This window comes from Astatotilapia calliptera, chromosome 18 (assembly GCF_900246225.1).
Source record: "Astatotilapia calliptera chromosome 18, fAstCal1.2, whole genome shotgun sequence".
Lineage (NCBI taxonomy): Eukaryota > Metazoa > Chordata > Actinopteri > Cichliformes > Cichlidae > Astatotilapia > Astatotilapia calliptera.
In genome coordinates this window covers 25,615,159-25,621,927 of record NC_039319.1, presented here as the reverse complement: position 1 = coordinate 25,621,927, position 6,769 = coordinate 25,615,159, and the positions used below count along the sequence as shown (strand labels likewise).

The 6,769-nt window shown below is 40.0% G+C and overlaps 1 long non-coding RNA gene across 1 annotated transcript; it reads right to left on the bottom strand.

Moving 5' to 3' along the window:
• Positions 1 to 434: 434 nt before the first annotated feature.
• On the bottom strand, positions 435 to 1,452 carry LOC113009952 (uncharacterized). Its single transcript, XR_003270267.1, has 2 exons — positions 1,363 to 1,452; positions 435 to 1,250 (listed from the first exon to the last, which is right to left on the bottom strand). It is a non-coding gene; the product is annotated as an uncharacterized LOC113009952 (long non-coding RNA).
• Positions 1,453 to 6,769: the final 5,317 nt, after the last annotated feature.

Sequence of the window (6,769 nt, the reverse complement as noted above, 5' to 3'; positions counted from 1 at the left end):
AAGATCTGCTGCCAATGCAGCACAGAACCTCTGCAATATTAGGCAGGTTTTACTGGGGTGGTTGTTTTATGTATTTCAAGAGTTTATCCATTATTTTAACTTTATATCTTAAGTATTTTATCTGCTGTTTTAAGCTTCTGTCATTTATCTTTATCTTTTAGCATCACTTTTTGGCATTTTATATACTTTTAGGATATATTTGTAAAAAAATCTTTTTAAAAAAAATCTATATTTGTTTATTATTTGTAGCTGTTTCACAATTTATTAATTTCTGTAAGCTTCAACCCATGTTTTTTTCCTTGATACCCGTAACACCTTCAGTAGTGGCACTTGGGATAAAGGAAGAACCTGTTTACCTGTCAATCATATCTGATGTCAAATCATTTTGAAATTGAAAGAACATTTTTGTCACGAGGTACAAGCTGAAATCGGTGTTATATATAAAAATGACTTTTATATATTCTTTATTTACCCCGGTAAAAAGTCTCATTATAATTTTCTTTTTTGGAGATCAGGCCAAGAGGGCAGCAAAGATTGCAACAAATGTAACAACAGTTTCATAAAGATATTTTAAGTGTCCATAAAGGACTGGTTGGAGTAGGTACAGCAGTGCAAAGTCACGAGGTCATTTCTGTACTTGATATATGACCGCTTTGGAAATCGTGCAGGCTAGAGCTCATTTACAAGAATAAACAAGGATCTTAGACATAAAAATCACACACAAATAAAAACACCATCAATCATGTTTGGTCATCATTTTCTACTGAATGAGTGTTTTCACTTTTGATGCTTAAAAGAGATTTTGCTGATAATTATATAAAAAAATAAAGATAAAGAAACAGATTTGCACGTGCACATAATGACGTATTTTTGGACCGCTATATTGCTTTGTTTAAATGGAGGATATGAGTACTTTTCCATGATACTCAGTCCATACATGCACACACAAGCAGACACAAAGGGATCCAAACATAGGGGTTACTTGCTAGAACCTATCTACCAATGATCGCATACTGCTTTAAAGGAAACCCAGCCACAACAGTGCGCCTTATCTGCGTGCTCCATCAAGTCCACACAGAGCAACGTGCAGTCAGGCCCGATGCTGACACGGAGGGCCCAGTCTGGGGCTGCAGGGCAGCTGTTTGCCCGAGTCAGGGTGGAGGGGGAAGTGGAAGCCTTATCATTTCTGTTGAGTGCACACAGAGGAAGTTGGGTCAGCGCTTGCAGACGGTGACGCTCTCGGATCCTTACTGGAATTCACAACAAAACAACAATGGGACTGTGACTAATCTCATCTCATCTGCGATGACAAGAAATATAATAGTTTCAGAATGATGAAAAATTAAAAAGGAGAGAGTTTACTTGTCACGGTGTAGGTGTTGAAAGCAGACTCAGCATTATTCCACGCAGAGAGCTTGTAGACAGAAGCTTGTTGAAAGGTTTGTGCTGATGCACAGTGACTCGAATACAACCTTATCTTCAAATCCTGGTGGCAGCGTCACGTGTTGTTTGATAAGTCAGGTACACAAAAAGCGATATTATTTACTTATCTGAGCTGCGTTTCCAGTGATTTTTCACATGAATTTGAACTGTGCTTTGGTGAAACATTAAAAAGGCAGGAATCACAGGCCAGAGTTAAACCCAAGTCTGGAGCAATGACCTTTAATAGTAGAGGATTATCTCACCTTTATAGATTCAGCTTACGGTATACCTTCAAATAGGGCGCACACAGCAAACAGTGTGGTATAGACCCCACTATTTTTTCTCTTTTTTCTTTCTCACTTTCTTTTCCCTTCACTGCAGGCTGCCAGGGCAGCTCATGTTGAACGTTTCCTCCCACGCACTCGCTGACTTTGACACACCAGAGCCACAGATCTGCATGCCCTCCCCCTTCCCTCTGTGTGTGTGTTTAAGTCAAGTAAGGACAGCTATTGATCTGGGTAAAATCAAAAGCAACACATGCAGATTGAACATGATTTGGCTGACAGTTGAGTTTGGTCTTGATAACACTGTAGCCCATAACGGAGGCCCATTTCACAGAGCCAAGCTCATTCGCTAAGAAAGAAAAGACACATGGTTTAGCTCCAGTGGCAGAAAAAATGTTTGGAAATTAAAGACATCTAAGCTGAATTTAAAAGCTTGGAAGGCTTCTGTTGTGTCTCTGTGTCTGGACTGGGATGCTTCCATCTTTCCATCTCTTTCACACTTTTATCCCAGTGTCACAATGTTTTCAGCGTGTCTTTATGTATGCATGTGACCAAATGTGTCATCTCTGAGTATGCGTGCATGTTATTTTTATTTATTTTTCTTCCTCGTCTCACTGTGTACTCTTGTGTGCCTGCTGCCTTCCCACGGGGATGTTCCCTTCCATGTCCGAGCAATTCCCAGGCAAGCTGCATTCTGGGTAAAGAGCCCAGAGGAATCAGCACAAATGTCAGGCCGATGCTTTGTCCTTAAATGCATCAGGGTTAAATGTGATCTGACACAGACAGCTTTATACACAGGCTAATGTCCAAGGGTTGCCTTGAAATCTGGAAAAGCGTCTATCACAGGAGCCTCTTCTTCACAAACAGCTGCCAGCTTGGTCAGTGTAATTCTTCTGCACAGCTGATCGCCGTGTTTTCAGAGGCGACACCTCATTAGTGTTACTCAGAGTTCTCAAAGCCAGCATGCACGTATGGAAAGTTGAGAGAAAGAGTCCTTTAGGGTTCAGATGTGTTGTGACTTTATTTTTTTAAATGGATTTGTGCGTTCTGTGCATTATATAACTGCTTCCATGCACGGTTAATGCTTTCTGTGAGTAGTTGAGGCATTTGCATGCAAAGGCAAAAACCACACTCAGAGAAACAATGGCATATCTACGATGACTGCCGCCATGTTTGATAACTCGATGATTTGTGACATTCTCTGGGAAGGACACATCCTGTTATTGTCCCAATCCTGCATTTTAGAGTCAATGAGACACAACACACACACACACACACACACACACACACACACACACACACACACACACACACACACACACACACACACACAAGGCCTTAGAGGAAGCTTAGCTGCCTCATCTGATCTTTTCCAAATTCATCATATTCTGTTGTGGGGAAGAAGTGTCCTTCTGAGCTCACTTCCTTATCCATCTGTCTCAGCCACTCTGAGATGATCTGTGCCATCCACACACAAAGCCTGGAGCGCTGTTGAATTATCCTGGAATGCCCCATTCTCATATTACCCCACATTGCCCCAACACTGAACGCCCAGTTGACTTCACTTCTTACTGTCAACCTGACTAAAAACAAACACCAGCTGGCCAGGAGAAACTCCAGGAAGGCATTTGTTTTTACAAAGTGGATATGTAGAGAGCAGGTTTGTTTTGCTGGAAGTGGTTCTCTTCCTCTCTGCCTTGGCCCTGGGCCGCGGGCCCTTTCGGGTCCTGGCTGGTAAGAGTGGAGAACGGACGCTGAGTGGCTGTCAACTGGATCTGCTGGCAGTAAGAGCGTCCTGCCCAGCCTGAACCCAGACGGTGCTGCTGTCGAAGGCTCGGAGCGGGCTGCCTCCAGCCCAGCTTACGTCAGTCACCAACAAACCGCAAGGTTTGTGTTAGAGTTTCAAACAAACTCCCTGCCTATTGCTATGGCAGTATGGACCACCCCCATGGAAGCCTGTCTGCGCCCGTGTTTACCATAAACAGTCACCTCATTTTCTGCTGAATCTAAAGGAAGACGAGGATGGTTTAGGGTTTCCTGGTGTCATCGAGACATCCAAAAACTCCAAGGAAAATAAATGAAACTGAGCACGGTCAAAATGTAACCGGTGATTCATTAAAGCTGTAAATTTGAAATCAGTGAACAAAGGACCTCTTGACTGGTCTTTCTCAGTTTTGTGCAACCAGGTAATTTTCATAGCTAAGTAATGAATGCCTTTTAAACCTTGGTCACCGCATAAATGCAATAAAGTAACTGTCGGAATTTTTAGGGGAAGCAGAGTCATGTCAGGAACGGAGCTGAGACAGACTGGCACTGTCAGGTTTTAATAAATAAATGTTAGTATTATTATTGCAGATTGTCAGGAGATTATTCTCAGCATGAATCATGAGTAGATCACATCAGCGAATGTCGTTAGTTAAGTCTATGCTGCTTTGTCTTGTGGAGTTTGCCCACAAACTGAAAACTGTCAGAGCCGTCGTTTCATGTTTCTCCTCCTGTTGATCACGTATTCAGATGTTTATCTGTTTGGGTCAAGGTGCTCAAAGCCATGGGAGAGTGAATGCCCTGAGGGCCCAGCGCATAGCATCACTATCTCTACCTTTCCTGTTTACATTGCTGACTTGATGTCCAGCTATGCTGACCTCAGATCAGCAGGAAGAGCAGTCACTGTTGTCAGTGCAGGGAAGTGACATCACTGAGGGCTGAATCCAGTTGTTTGTTTTCCTTCTGTCACTTCTGGCGTTTTCCTCTGAACATACATTTGGTGTGATTCAGATCATTTCCACACCAGATCATGTTTGTGAGTCTAAAAAGAAAGTGTGGCACTCAGTATAGCTCAGTGAAATACAATTGGCTGCCTTTTATCTTTTTATCTTTTTTTTTTTTTTGGGGTGACTGTAATACCGTCACAAAGAAGTTTGACTTGTTCCATATTCAGCACATGTCAACAACCCAAATATTCCACAAAAAGTCATGTTTGGCAACCAACATCAAGAAATGGTATGGCTTCCCCACAGCCAGCAGGTTCCAGTATGACTGGCATTTCATGAGGTGACAGAAGACACTGAAACCAAACCCACAGAAGAATAATAAGATAATTTTCCATTGAAGTTTTCAAGAAACTTGAAACATTCTTTTTGCCGAGTGCTTTAAAAAACTGTGCACAATAATAATACATGGTTATTATTTTAAGGAAAAATGTAGTCACGCTAACAGTGACTACATTTTTCCATTAACAGTGTTATTACCTGATAAATAAAAATCATTCAAGCCATTAGATTTGAGAGCATTCTCACTTTTCTTTGACAAAATGCTTTCATTATTCCTTTTTTTGTACTTTTTATATTTTACATTTATATTTATTATTGAAACTTGCACCAAGGGAGTGGCACTCCAATTTCGTTGTACTCTGTACAATGACAATAAAGGCTATTCTATTTTGTCATTGTTTTTTCTCCCTTTACTTAAGTGCTTGATTATTGCTGAACTTTCTGTATATAATGTTGTAGAACACTTCCCCCTCTTAGTGAATGAATCACTAATCATTCAAAAACGCACAGAACATTTTTTGTTCTATTAATGTTTGATTTTGAACACTATTGCATGATTTCAAAACAACAATTTCTGGAATATGTCATCATTGGCAGGGAAAGGCCTGACATTGCACACTTGTGCTTTGCAGTTTAATGAAACCAGTCTTGAACTCCTGCGCAGAGTTTTGTACAATCTTGGGACACTGTTTAAATGTGAATAAAAACAGAATGCAATGGTTTGCAAATCTATTAAACTCAGATTTTATTCATAGTAAGTCACAAAATGTTGAATTTGTCATTTTATATTTGATGGCAACAACAAATCTTCACCATCAAAAAGAGGAAATTGCACAGCATCAGTTTTCTTTCTTCTCTTTTTTTTTCATGTGGAGATTTGTGGAGACGTCTGGTAAAAATTGAATCTCTTACAAAATACTTGGTGCTTTTTGTGTTAATGTTACTTTTTGATACCTTTACGTTTTTCTATCAGTTAAACCAGCCAGCTGCTTTAGGGGAGATAGATTTGGCTTTCTTGAGACAGAGCTGCATTAGCGTGTTAGCGCTATTTATGCTGAAAGTTGGTGGCTTTGCTTGACTCATATTTACTGGAAATCTATGAGAGTGGAACCAATCCTGTTGAGGGTTGGGTAGCACTGTGTACTGTGTACAATACATCAGATTATTGAAAATAAAGGTTCTACAGTCTTCCAAAATCACAATGGAGAAAACTTAAAAAATACATTGTCAACATTTACTTAATTAAATTTTTGTTAAATATTTTTTTAAAAGGCAACAATTGTGTCCGTATACATCTGCGAACTAAGGAGACCAGCTCCTGGACTTTGGAGATTTTTTCCTGTTCTTGTCTGATATAGGATTCTAGCTTCTTTGTTGTATTTTCTATGTATTTTAACCAGTTTTCAGCTGGTAGTTCAGCCAGACCCCATGCTGTTCTAATATGTGGTGGTATGTGGTTTAGCAATGTCTTGCTGAAATGTGCAAGGTCTTACTTTAAATACCTCGTCTGGATATGCGCAGAAGATTTGTTTTTGTTTGCAGCGTGGTCAACCGCTGCCTCTCTAACATGCTCTTTTTACCCAGTCATGTTACTGACCTGTTGCTAACAGCAACAGTTACTCTTTTGATGCACCACCCTGAACTGCTTGAAATTTGTTGCTGCCATCAAATTTATTTTGCTCTATTGTGAATGGATTTAGGAGGTTTGCAAATCATTGCAGTGTTTTTATTCACACTTTACATTTTTGGAATTGGAGATTGTGCCTTAAAAATGGGAGAAAATAATGCGCAGTGTCTGTTTCTTCAGGACTTTTCTAGTTTTAACAGACTTTCTCCTGAATGTGCACCTTAAATCGCGTAATGTGCAAATATGTATCTTAGGACAATTTCTAAATAGTTTAATGTGTATAGACAAAAACATTTAAATTGAAACTTAAATCTGTCTCCAAACTGGTTTTAACATCACTGAAACAAACGTCACTGATGTAATCCAATAACATTCGGACCAGAAGA